Source organism: Mus musculus, chromosome 15 (assembly GCF_000001635.26).
Source record: "Mus musculus strain C57BL/6J chromosome 15, GRCm38.p6 C57BL/6J".
Lineage (NCBI taxonomy): Eukaryota > Metazoa > Chordata > Mammalia > Rodentia > Muridae > Mus > Mus musculus.
This window is the reverse complement of record NC_000081.6, coordinates 51,334,834-51,348,017: the sequence shown is the minus strand read 5'-3', so window position 1 is coordinate 51,348,017 and position 13,184 is coordinate 51,334,834. Positions and strand designations below refer to the sequence as shown.

The window sequence follows — 13,184 nt, the reverse complement described above, 5'->3', positions numbered from 1 at the left end:
GAAAGAGTTTGTCTTTACCTTTATTATATTTTAAGTATATTTCAGACAAATTAAGATTTTTGTGTTTTCCTTAAAACATCTAGCAGTATGGTGACAGTACATAATAGTTTAGAGAAAAATAAAATAAAATAAAATCGGGAAAACCAGTTAGGGTGACCCTGTGGTAGCTCAGGCAAAACCAAAATGGGTTGACTTAAGAGCATTATCGTGGTAATGGAGAAAAGGAGGCTCTCTCAATGAATTCCTTAGAATCTGAACAAAATGGAGCTAGAAATTGATTAGCTGTGGGTGTAGAAGGCATGGGACTATCACGACGATGTTTGTATTTGTGAGCTGTTTTACTATATTGATAATGTTGCGATATGCTGAGGCAAGTAATACAGGAAAGGGGGCAGCTAATGAAGCAACCATGATGATTTTGAAGACTCTATGAGACAAACAGAGATGTCCATGAAAAAAACAAAAAACAAAAAACAAAAAAACGTTAATTTCAAATATCCTGGAGTTGACTCTATGCATTCAGGGCTTCAGCACAAATTCCATTTTCTTTCTTCTGCTCCAATGACCATTCCCTGTCCCTGGCTTTCCTAGCAATAAAACAGCATTTAGGTGTTCCTCAGGGAACCACCCTTCTCCTCTGAGCCTTCATTTTTTGGAGGAAGTTGATGCTACCTTAAATCTCTAGGAGTGAAGCTGAATAAATATGAATAAATATATGCACACCCTTCCCCCAAGAAGACTGGCCCACCACCTACACTCATCTCTGGCCTCTACGCGCATGCAACGGCATATTTGCTCCCCAACATACAAACATAAACAATAATAATAATACATCTTTAAATTTTTTAAAAAGAAAACATGAAACTCCTGGTTGAAAGTGAATAGCAATTTGTTCCTTGCAGCAATAGCAGCAGTCAGAGTCTTCTCATAGATTTTTAAGATTTTTTTTCCATTTTTTATTAGGTATTTAGCTCATTTACATTTCCAATGCTATACCAAAAGTCCCCCATACCCACCCACCCCCACTCCCCTACCCAAAGACTTTTTTTTTAATAGCATATATTATAACTCAGTGGTTGGATTACATGGGTGAAAACTTAAATTTGGGGAACCCAAATATTTTATTATGGATAATAAGCACAGCTTTCTTTGCTGAGGTAGGGTGAGAGAGATTATATTTTTTAAGCCAACAGGTATAGGTGATGTTTATATTTGGAAAAAAATGTCTATACCCCAAAGCTCTTCTTTAGGTAAATGTTGGTTTCAGACAAGAAGTTATTACATAATTCACAAGCTATGAAGAGAATATGGGGCCTACAAGGAGGGGATGCTCTGAACAGCCATCCTCAGCATTTAGACACTGGGGAGAACATGCAGAGTTGCACAATATTTAGGAAGTAAATCATGATGTTCGAGGTTTTTGAAAGGTAGATAGAGAAGAGTCTATTGGGAAAGCAGAGAAGATTCAGCCAACAAGGAAGGAGGAAAAGCAGAAAGCAGAGCGATGTTGCGTAAGTGAAGCCAGTCAGCAGGACTGAGGCTACCTAAAGTGCTTGGGCAAGAAAAAGGGGGCTGGAGGGGAGAGAGGGAGAGACCAAGCTCTTAAAGCAGGGTCACAATCGTTTGAGTTGGGAAAGGAGGAAGCAGAGGCAGCAAGAACACACATTTTGTTCAAACAGGAAGGCCAGTGGATAGGTGGGCACAGTAGGGGGAAGGATGATGAAATGGAGTTTCTATTCTTTCCAGGGTTTGTTGCCTTTTTGTGGAAGAACACTCCCAGGTGCTCTGTGCACAGGAGGCTCTCAGTGTCTTGTATATGGATGATCAATGGGGCACTCAAGACAAGCATATGGTCCTGACTCTGCAGCATTCAGGCGCAGAGTACTGTGGGGAGGAATGAAGAACCCATTCTCCATCATTTGGATAGGGTACAGATTGTGGAGTACTGTGAGTTATGGAGTCAAACTGACTTGTATTCAAGTAAAGATTGCATAATTTACTGCTAGCGGTGTGATCCTTAGCCTGAGCCTAAATTTCTTCAGCTTTAAGCAGAGCTAGTGATAAATATATTCGGGGGGTTGTTAAGAGGGCTTGCTATATTAACAATAATTATTTTTAAAAGCCTAGGCCCCATTTAAATCACTTTGAGGGCAAGAACTATGACCTCAGCAGAATCACTTATATTAGTTTATGTGGAGACAGCTATGGTAGTGGAGGAATTGAGATGTAACTCATGAACTGCCCTCTTCCCTGAACAGTGTTTCGGCAGGAAAAAAAGCTGACCAGTGGCCTCTGACGTCGTCACCACCCCAGGCATTCTTGTAAGTCAGTTTTTGCTGTGAATGATTTTAGATTTCATGTTCAAAATAAAATAATTAGCCTCTTAAACTCATTAGACAAGCTGTACCTTTACTTACCTTTGATAAATTACTCTTCATTCAGAAACGACAGTTGTGACTATAGTCCCAGAAATATAAGAGTCTTGTGTGGTATTGCAGGTGTTATACATTCTCAAAACCAATTTGTAGTTCTTACAGAGGTGAGTCTGTGGACTGGGAGCCAAATGACAATTTAGAGTTCCATGTGGGCCCCTATTTCCATTTTTACTATTTAACATATAAATGTAATTATATTAAACCGGAGTCAAATGCATTGTTATGGGGGCCATTTATGATATATCATTGCAAGGAACACTGTGACTCCTTTAGAGAACGGGTCTGCATCTACAGCTTGTGTCATGAATACTGCTTTCAATATGGTGCTTGCTTAGCAACTCATTAAACTAAGAGGAAAATGGAAGGCTTTAAGCATTTGGATTGATAGGCTTCCAGATAGAACTGTTATTGCACTACCAAAGTTTGCTTCAGCAGTCTGCAGTTTGAAACATCTTAATCTCATTGTTGTAATTAATTTTGTAAATCAAGAGGTCTGTAATGGGTTAGATGCATTATCTGTTTGTTTTGCTTAACATAGCAGTGGCCTTAATGTCTTTGTGATTAAATCATATTTTGGTGTGTTTTTTCCCTGAGATGAATTATTAATTTACTTATGTTAGTAAATTTGTCTAAATATGATTTAGATTTAAAAAGTTCAACATTTAACACTCTTGCCAGCTCTAATTTAAAAATCCCTTATTTCTGCCTTGTAATTGTTTAGGTTGGTGGGATTAGAATTCAAGTGGTCTTATGGTGCACTGAGTTGTTTGTGGGTGTTCTCTTACTCATCAGTCTGACTGCGACTCTTCTTCTGGCGATTATTTCATTAGAGAGAAAGTATGAGTTAGATATTAGCAGCCCTGGTCTCCTCAAAGCCTGACCGTTGCCTCAGAACGTATATAGCTTTGAGCTGGTTTCTTAGACTTTGAGCTATGAGAAAAAGAATATTGCTTAATTTCTACTTAAGGAAAATGCCATGGGCAACCTAAGAACACCAAAGGATGTGGAGTTGGGTTGGGATGGCAGTTGGGTGAACACCAATACTTTCACCTCCTTCATTTTCTGGCTAAGTGGAGCGGCATGCAGAGACAGTGAGCTGACTCTTTATGTACACACTTCATGAAATAAGAGTCACGGGTGCCTTTGGGCTCCAAATCCAAGGCAAACATCACGATACTAAAGATATATTTGAAATGTCTAAGGTTATATTAGAATTACAGAGCAGTGTCTGAGAACAAGTAGGGGTATAACCATCATACACCAGTAAGATGTATTTTTGTCAGTTTTTTTTAAACTATATTATTGAGTATCTAGAAACACTGAATTTTTCTGTTCCTTATTTTGGATGTTTACTGTCACTTACAATCAGGCTGTTGTGTATAATGACACAATCAACAAAGTGTCTAATAAACCAATAGTCAGAGCAATTAAAGCAGGGTGATGTCTTTATTGGGTTTTTAAAAATCCCAGTAACATGATTGAAGTTTTAAATAATCTTCTTAAAACTTACTTCATTTCCTAATTACCAAGACTATTTTTTTTGACAAAAATGAAATGCCCTCAAGGCTTGTCAGAACCTATACTGCAAGATCTTTTAAGAATTATGAAAATAGTGAGGGAAGCTGCCCCAGATTCCAGGATGACTCTTTCCCAGTGTCTGAGGTTGATATCATTGTCCTTAGAAACCTAAAACTTCAACATGACTACATTTAAATTACTCATGATGCCTGTACTATTTGAGAAGAACTTACTTTAAATATAGCAAATAAGTGGCAGGAAGTTAAATACCAGAAGATATTTAAATGGCAACACAAATATAAGTATGCATTATTCAGCACCAAGACAAGCCGATATGCAGATCAGACAGGTCACTGCCCCTAGGTGATAGCCCTTTCAAACTCACACAGAGTTAGTTCTTAATAAGGAAGCCGGCTTTGGGGAAGCAATTTGCATCATGGATTGGGAAAAGGTGCACAGACTCTGCTCTCTGAATGAGCACTGTGTGCTGGCTGGATCCCCTGCACTGTGAATGTGGTGATTAACCATGCTGCCCTCAGATTTGCATATTCAAAGTTGGCTTTTTCTGGGAATTGCTCTTACTATGGAGATGACAAAAATATATCCCATTTGATTCCAAAAGTATGATCCCCCTCCCTCCACTGTAGCAGCAGAAACAGATCCGGGAGTTGTATATTCTTTGCTTGCTTCTCACCCCTGAACTGCCCTCCTTTCACTGGGAGTAGAGACCTTTGTTAACGTGGATAGTCCCTCCTGCAACTAGGTATGTTGGTACTGCTAAAGAGAGATAAGGACCCAGGAGCTTTAATTTTCATAGTTTGCTCCTCACCCCGTTGCGATCTGTTTCCAGACATAGCCCATAGTGTTGAGTAGCTCCTTCCAGCTCAAACTGGTAGAGTACTTTGTGTGTGTTTTTACTCTTGGCACCCCCAGTCCCCTGCCCCGCAACCCCTTATCATGATGTTTGCTAGAATGAATAAGACAATTACTGGCAGTATCTTTTGAAATTTTCAAGTTTCATGAACTTAAGGCACAAATTATTTTCTTCTGGCAGGTGCTTAGGCAGATGGGTTTTGATTACAGTCTGTAGAACTTTGCTGTAACCTCATGTCCTCTGTAAATTTGAATATCATAGCACATGAATACAGTACCCCAAAACAGCAATAGTTGCAGAAGTTCCCAAAGAAAACTTCTATGCTATGACGAGCCTGGTGTCTTTGGATGCTGCTCTCTCTTCCCACCTACTGCAGCAATTATGTGAATTGCATATCCCCTAGAGATAACATAAGAGGTGAATCACTTTTCTCTCTTCTTCTCTCCCCTAGGGATGATGAAGTATTTGTTAACTGACAAAATTATAAAGTCCAGAAACTTTGGGAAACTTTTCTGGGCTGAGAAATCTCCTTAATTTTAATATTGACTGGAAAGATAAGAACGGTATACCAACAAGAGCTTGTATTTCTACACACTGATTTCCATTAGATAAGAAATCAGCATCTTTTCTTCATCTTCATACAATAACCCTGGGAAGTAAGGTTATCCATTCATTTACCAGTAAGCATTCACCACTGAGCTACAAAACAAGGTTTATAAATATCACCTTTACGGTATTTATATAATATAATGTGAAAGAAATGTGCTCACCATACTGTAAGAAAAAATTAACCTGTAGTCTTGGGGAAAGGATATAAAGCAGGAGAAACAGACTTTCAATTTCAAATTTGGGAACATGGGCTTTTCTCAGATGGTTTTTCCTTGCTGAGCTGAATTGTAACAAGATTCATCAGATGTGAAGAACAAATAGGATTACATTGTGATGGGATTTCTTCCTTGTATGCTAGTAATTTTAATTGGTTCAAATCAGAAAAGAAAGAATAAAATAAAAATGTATAACCAAATCTAAAATGATAAACTCATTGTAACAAAACTGCATCTTTAAGTAGATTCTAAGCTTTCTGTAGAAACCTGGTCAATTTCAGTGAATTGTTTATATTTGGGTTGTTACAGAAGTGACGTTTCTAAGTAAGATATTTTTAGTTAATGTACCTACATTTATTTTTAATTTTGAATTTCATTTTCTCAGAACACCTGAGACTTATGTATAATAGACAGAATGTTATCAGCTTATGTCTCCAAAGTCTAAGGTGGTCAGGATCTGAAGGCTGATATCTTAATGAGGGCTTTCTAGTCATCATACAGAAGAAGATGGAAGGTACAAACACCACCAGTGAGGGTACAATGCTCATGATTTAACTATGTCTGAAAGCCTCCGCTATAGCAATACCTTTACAAGGAGAATTAAATTTCAGCATGAGTCATGGAGGAGAAAAACATTCCTTCTGAAACAAAATAAAAGGCAGCGTGGTAAGACCGTTGTAGAAGTGTAGGCTCATGCATATTTACAATAGTCATAAAGAACATATATTAGGTTGATATGTATGTATGTATGTATGTATGTATTATGTATGTATTATGTATGTATTATGTATGTATGTATGTGTGTGTAAAGATCTCAAATTTTTCTCCTTGTGAAAGAATTACATTCCATACAAGTATATCACTTGTTCTCCTGGTAGGCAAGGGGTTTGTGTGTGTGTGTGTGTGTGTGTGTGTGTGTGTGTGTGTGTGTGTGTGTATGTGTGTGTGTGTGTGTGTGTGTGTGTGTGTGTGTGTGTGTGTGTATGTGTGTATGTGTGTTCAATTTCTGAAATATTAGGTGCTTATAAGCCTGGCATAGTACACTTAAATTCTAGTTTCATGGTGCTATTGCTGTGGATGGATACAATATTATTAATCACTTCAGTTCCTTAATCTGTAAAAATATCTACCTTGAATGCTCATTGCAATCATTATTGACTTACAATTGAAGAAGCCAATTTCTTCATTAGATAATAATTTTAGAGTGCTTTATTATAATTTAGCATCATTAATATATCTAGCCTATTTTTACACAGTAATTGGCTGAGCTCCTCTGGGCTAATGATGTGCACAAAATCACTATTGGTGATTGCTTCTGCCAAGCACAATTTTAAAAACAGAATAATATGCACACTTAGACATGAAGATAATTGACAAAGCCGACTGATGGAGAGCCCTTAATCAGGATCTTCAACTCACTATCTAAAGTCCATAGAACATCATAAGCAACAGAACATGTCAAGCCAAGAAAGAACAGGTATCCATAGAAGGAGGATGCAGGACTTTGAATGGTACCTTTATGAAGGGATAGGCCACAGGGGACCTGTTTAATTTTATCCTGTTTTCTTCCATAAAGTATCCATTTCTCCTCAAGGAAGCTGCAACTTCGTTATTTGATCTGACATATTATTTTTATTTTTACTGATAGAATTTTTGCTGAAAAATAATGTATTTCCTGACCAAGAAAATAGATCCCGAAGCCATCTTCCTGTTGTATGCTATTACTCTACTCTCCCTTGGCTTTCTCCTAGTGATACTGCTTAGAATGTTGGCCTGATAGCCATAAAGCTGAAATGAGGTAATGGAAGGGGCATTCGGTTTCAAACCAGAAGAAAAGTATGCCAAAATTTGAATGAGGGCAAATTATTTCACCCCTCTGATCTTTGTTTCTTCAGTCCTAATATGGTGATATTATGAGCCTCCCAAGATTCCCCTGAGAACTGAATGGGTTAATGTTTGTGAAAGTGTTTTGAGGGTAGCAAACACCCTTGGATATATAGTTGAATCTTTATCTTTAGTGTCTTTCCAAAATACAGTCAGATTTTTTTCCAGTCAGATGATTCTGGCTACATTATTTTTTTGTTATTTCTCTTTAAGATTATCATTTTTAAAACAACCCACATTAAACATAAGTTAAAAAATTATTAGTATGTTCATACTGAGGTAGTTTTGCTGAAATTCTTTCTTATATCCTTGTAACTTTAATTGTTTTTCATCTCAATCATGTTGTCTTTTTAAGAGCATGCCATAAATGTTTCACATAGAAACTTACCAATTAATTTTTATCATATAATTAGGAAATGGTACGTCTCTGTAGTTTGAAATGGGTAGAACTGAGCTGTCAAAGTTTGTAGTGGTAGATTATTCCTGTGTGACAAATGCTTATTTGAAAGTAAGTACTGCTCAGTTAGAGTTTATACATTTGCCACAGTTATTGTGTTTGAAATAGATGCTTTATATAATCCTATTTTTTTTTTAAAAAAAGTTATATTGCTTTTAGGAAGCCTCTGGATTTTTTCTCATTAAAATGTTTTTGAGTTATATGAGGAAATCTTAATTGCATTTTGTAGAACATGTCAGTTTTATTTTTACATAAATTAAGTAAATAACCTGTACTGCTTTGAGAAGCCATTTACTGACATCAACAATACTTTTATGATTTGGAAAGTTCCAATAGATCAAATTTTTATTTGCTTGTATTGGCATAATCTGGAAGAAGGTGTAGGAGTAGTTGGTAAAGTGACATTCCAAAACTATTTTGAGCAATGTCACCAAGAGTGGAACAACTCTGCCAATCTGGACTACACCAAAGTAGACAGTACTCAGGACTGTGTGATTCATGTTGTTTCTACTAGTTAAAAATTTAACCACTGTGTGGTTACATACAACCCATTTCCAATTTGACTTAAAAAAAAAAAACAATCTTGTAATTGATCATTTTAGGTAACTAAGATCCATAGTCTCCAAAGCCATCTCTCATGTCTTCTTAAGAGAGTGGTTGGACGTAGACATGGTGTCTGGTTTACCAGAGGATCTCTAGTACATTCCCAATCAGATTTTACTAAGGCATTCCACAGTTATCTGTTTTGCTCATGGAAGCTCAGTAATAATAGAAATTATGATATTAGAATTTCTTGGCTTAAAATATGGCAAACTGAATAAATTTAGCTCTTAGAGAATCTCAGGACATTAAATGCCTGGATGAAAGCCTTCACAAGGGTACTTTTACTTGGCTGCTTATGCTTCCTGTAGGACAAATAGAAATTATTTCATATGCTAAAATAAATAAAAAATTTAAACGATACAGATGAATCTTGTTTTTCAACTAACGTACCAATAGCTTCAGAATCATCTCCTACTGGCTTTTTGGCTCAGCTAATACCAACTCTTTTCAGAAGAAGAAGCAAGTGGCAAACTGGCACTGACCAAATGCTAGGACACCAGGCAAAAGGTCGTTCACAGGAGGGTCATGCTGAGAGTCATACCTCATCTTTTAGCTTCTCCTACAGCCTTTTCTTTCTATTTTAGTCATCTCTGTCAAAGAGTAGAGAAGCATCATCTTCTAGCTATGGCTGATTAACAACAAATGCCAAAATTTCTAGGGCACCAAATGCTGTCAACACCTGAGTCAGTACAGTTCAAATTCAAGAAAGCCTGGTGTAACACAGCTACTTCATGAAATCAGTGGTGAGGGTATGTTAGTATCTGTGAGGGGAAGACATGGTGTGTGTTGCTCTTATTGTTCCGGAAACAGAAACTTACCTGGTTGATCAGTACTGCAGCTTAGTAGAAAGAATAAAACATCTGGAAGGAGGAAGATCTGGGTTCAAGTCTCTACCTTTCAGAATCATTACAAGGATGGAATGTCTCAATGGTATTAACAAATACGAATACCTGCTGATATTATTATTTTGTTAGTCTAGAGCAGCCCTTGAAAAACCCAAGACGATTATGTAATAACATTAACATTCATGTAATACCCAAATGTATTCTGTATATGTGAGAGACTAGGGTTCTCTCTCGTCTAAGCTTTTAGCTTCAAATCTTCAGATGTATATCACGTGGAATAATGACAGAGGCTAGAAAGGTAAAAAGGGACCCCTGAAGGGGAGGCTAATGAGGGTCATACCTTGATGGTAACCAACAACTCTCTAATTGGACTTAAGACCCAATCAATAGGAGATAACACATGCCTGATCCTGGAAACCAAGCCAATTCTCCAGGACTCATGGTGGTAATGGATCTTAGAGAAGAATCTCTAGCTGCTACTTTACTAAACCAGAGTAATTCTTACATTCTAAAATACTTAGCCTTATCAGCACAGCAAGTGTATTGGTCACCCCGCATCAGTGAAACTTATATCTCTTTGCAATAGATGGACACCATTATAGAAAACCAAAACCTGGTCAAAACGGAGAAAAGAGCTGATGGTGGGGTGCCCAGGCCAAGTAGATGCATCTACAACACCACTCGGGTAGCTACGGTTCTGGGAATATTGCAGAGGAGGAGTGGAGTGGTTATTAGAAGCAGAGGAGCAGAGAATCTGCTGTGAGAATGCGTTCCCTAGCAATAAATGACAAGGAATCTTCACCCAGTATCTCAACAGCATGGCTGCTTAAATAAGACCTGAGCAATCAGCATCCTAACATGAGAGGGGAAGCATCACGGGACCTCACCCCTTAACAAAGAACTATAGACACCAAATGCAGGCTAGTACAAAAGCAGTCTTCCCGAAAAGTGAGCCCCCTAGTTTGTTATTCAATAGCAAATTGATCAGTTCAGAAATCATAGTGGACTGGATTGAATTTATATACTTATATGTGTAACAATAACAAAGGAAAAGAATGAGACAAAGAAAAAAAGGGACTCTAGTCTTCCAGGATCAGGCATGTGTTTTCTTCTATTGGACCTTAAGTCCAACTAGACATGAGATGAAGAAAATGAGAGAGATCAAGGGTGGGGAGACTTGGGAAGATGGTGGGAGGAAATGGAAGGGGGAATGTTGTAATTATATTTTAAACTCAAATAATAAAGTTAACAAATAGTAAGATACCCTGGGGTTTTAAATGTCGCATTGCCAAAGCCTATGCTCTCAAACAAATGCTTGGGAGAGTGGAAACATTTACGTTTTCTTTATCTGGCACCGTTTTATTCTTTCTACTGTTTGAGTATCTATTTTCTTACAGTTCTGAATATTTTTATGGAAAGTACTTGTAGATGAAGGAGGAAGGAATAAGACAGGTTACAAGAGAAAATGCTGGAACTATTACCAACTTTAAAAGCCCATACTTTGCAGTCTTTTGTCTAATCTGGCAGATTACTTAACAAAGTTGCGTGTGAAAACTAATTTGAGATCCACTCTCACAGTTAATTAACAATTTTGAAAGTTTCCTTCTAAGACAAAAGAGATCAATGCCAATAGGTAAAACATATCATCTCAGATATGGAATTTATTTAGCACAAATGTACATCTTCTCATAAGCAACTTGTATTTTAAATCATTGTTAATGGCAATCTGGTTTTATAATATCTTTACAGGACTGATTTTGAATTTCTTGAGCTCTTCTGACTTTCTGGCTGTACAATGCAGGACAGGAAAACACTTCAGCACCTAGAATTGATTGTTTCTTTCCCTATTCTGTGATGCCTTGCTATTAAAGCTCATTTTATTAGTTCAACTTGGACACTATGTTAACCCTCAGGCCACAAAGTATTGGCAAGCATTTGATTTCGTTTTTCCCATTGGCATAGCTGCCTTTCAAGAAACAGTCCCTCCCTTTCTTTTGTTTGAATTGGCTACAGTATTTCTTGCTTAAGGGATTTACCAGAATATGGCTATACCTGGGACTGAGTTAAAATCAGGGAAGAGAACTGGGAATGGGAAGGTTATAAACTGACCACTGAGTGGATAACATCATTCTTCCAGCTCTTCAGAAAAATACACACACACCATGAGCCCTGACTTACAGAGGCAGAAAAACGAACAGAACATATGGTAAAGTGAAAAATTAATATTAATAAATGGAAAACCTATTTCCCCAGCAGACATTTTATTTTAATATTGTTCTCTACTGAAATGATTTATTTGACTCTCTAATCTACTTGAAATGAGCAATAGACTAAAAATGTGTGTGTGTATAATATACATACAATAATATATATGGATAGATAGATAGATAGATAGATAGATAGATAGATAGATAGATAGATAGATAGACAGACAGGTAGATAGATTTTTTAAAAACTCAGAATCTACATATCTAAAAAGAATGTAGATTTAAATTTTTGTCCAAAAATCAGTTACAAAGTTTGCTAAACAGAACATTACTCTTCTGTGGTTTTAGTGTCAGATTAAAAGATATTTTTTAAATTCTTAGAAATACAAAGCATAGTCTCACAAGAGAGAGGTATGTCAGGGCCCTGTCAGCAAAATCTTTCTAGCATATGCAATAGTGCCTGGATTTGGTGGTTATATATGGGATGGACCCCGTGTGGGGCAGTCTCTGGATGGTCTTTCCTTCTGTCTTAGCTCTGAACTTTGTCTCTGTAACTCCTTCCATGGGTATTTTGTTCCCATTCTAAGAAGGAACGAAGTATCCACAATCTGGTCTTCCTTCTTCTTGAGTTTCATGTGTTTTGCAAATTGTATCTTGGATATTCTAAGTTGCTGGGCTAATATCCTCACACAGCTTTCTCTTGTGAGGCTATGCCAATGCTTGGCAAATTCAGAAGTGGATGTTCACAATCATCTATTGGATGGAACACAGGGCCCCTAATGAAGGAGCTAGAGAAAGTACCCAAGAGCTGAAGGGGTCTGCAACCCTATAGAAGGAACAACAATACGAACTAACCAGTACCCCCCAGAGCTGTGTCTCTAGTTGCATATGTAGCAGAGGATGGCCTAGTCGGCAATCAATGGGACTAGGTCCTTGGTATTGCGAAGATCATATACACCAGTACAGGGGAATGCCAGGGCCAGGAAGCAGGAGTGGGTGGGTTGGGGAGCAGGGTGGGGGGAGGGTATAGGGGGCTTTGGGTATAGCATTTGGAATGTAAATGAAGAAAATATCTAATAAAAATACTTTGAAAAAAAAAGAAATACAAAGCATTATCACTTATCCATGCCTGTAAAAGTAGATCTCTTACATCTAAATTGTCTGGACAAGAAAAGCAAAACAGACTCCAACCAAGGAACAATCAGAGCTGTTATGAAAGAATCAAAGAATTTTCTGAGCAGCACATGACTTTGAAACCAACAACAAATATCAACACAAGACCAATGTGTGCTTTTGATTCTGTATCAAGGTCACAAAATGGGATGGAGTTGAGCAGAACTGATGGAATCAATGGTTTAGTCGTTGCTGAGGTCTTAGCTTCAACCTTCACTGAGTCAACCAAGTGTTATTCTCCCTCCCCTACTCACTCCGCATCTCACCTCACTGTAACATCATAAAAAAAGAGTTCAAATATGCTAGGCAGCTGTCTATTCACGGCATTTTCCGTTGTTGTTGGGTTGTCTTTTTTGGAATCTAT

The 13,184-nt window shown here is 37.5% G+C and overlaps 1 long non-coding RNA gene across 1 annotated transcript in view; it reads left to right on the top strand.

Moving 5' to 3' along the window:
- Positions 1-13,184, top strand: part of Gm19303 (predicted gene, 19303) — a 163,971-nt gene that overhangs the window by 47,593 nt on the left and 103,194 nt on the right. Inside the window, exon 2 of the long non-coding RNA NR_045092.1 lies at positions 2,259-2,321. This is a non-coding gene — a long non-coding RNA (predicted gene, 19303). The remainder of the gene's footprint in view (positions 1-2,258; positions 2,322-13,184) is intronic.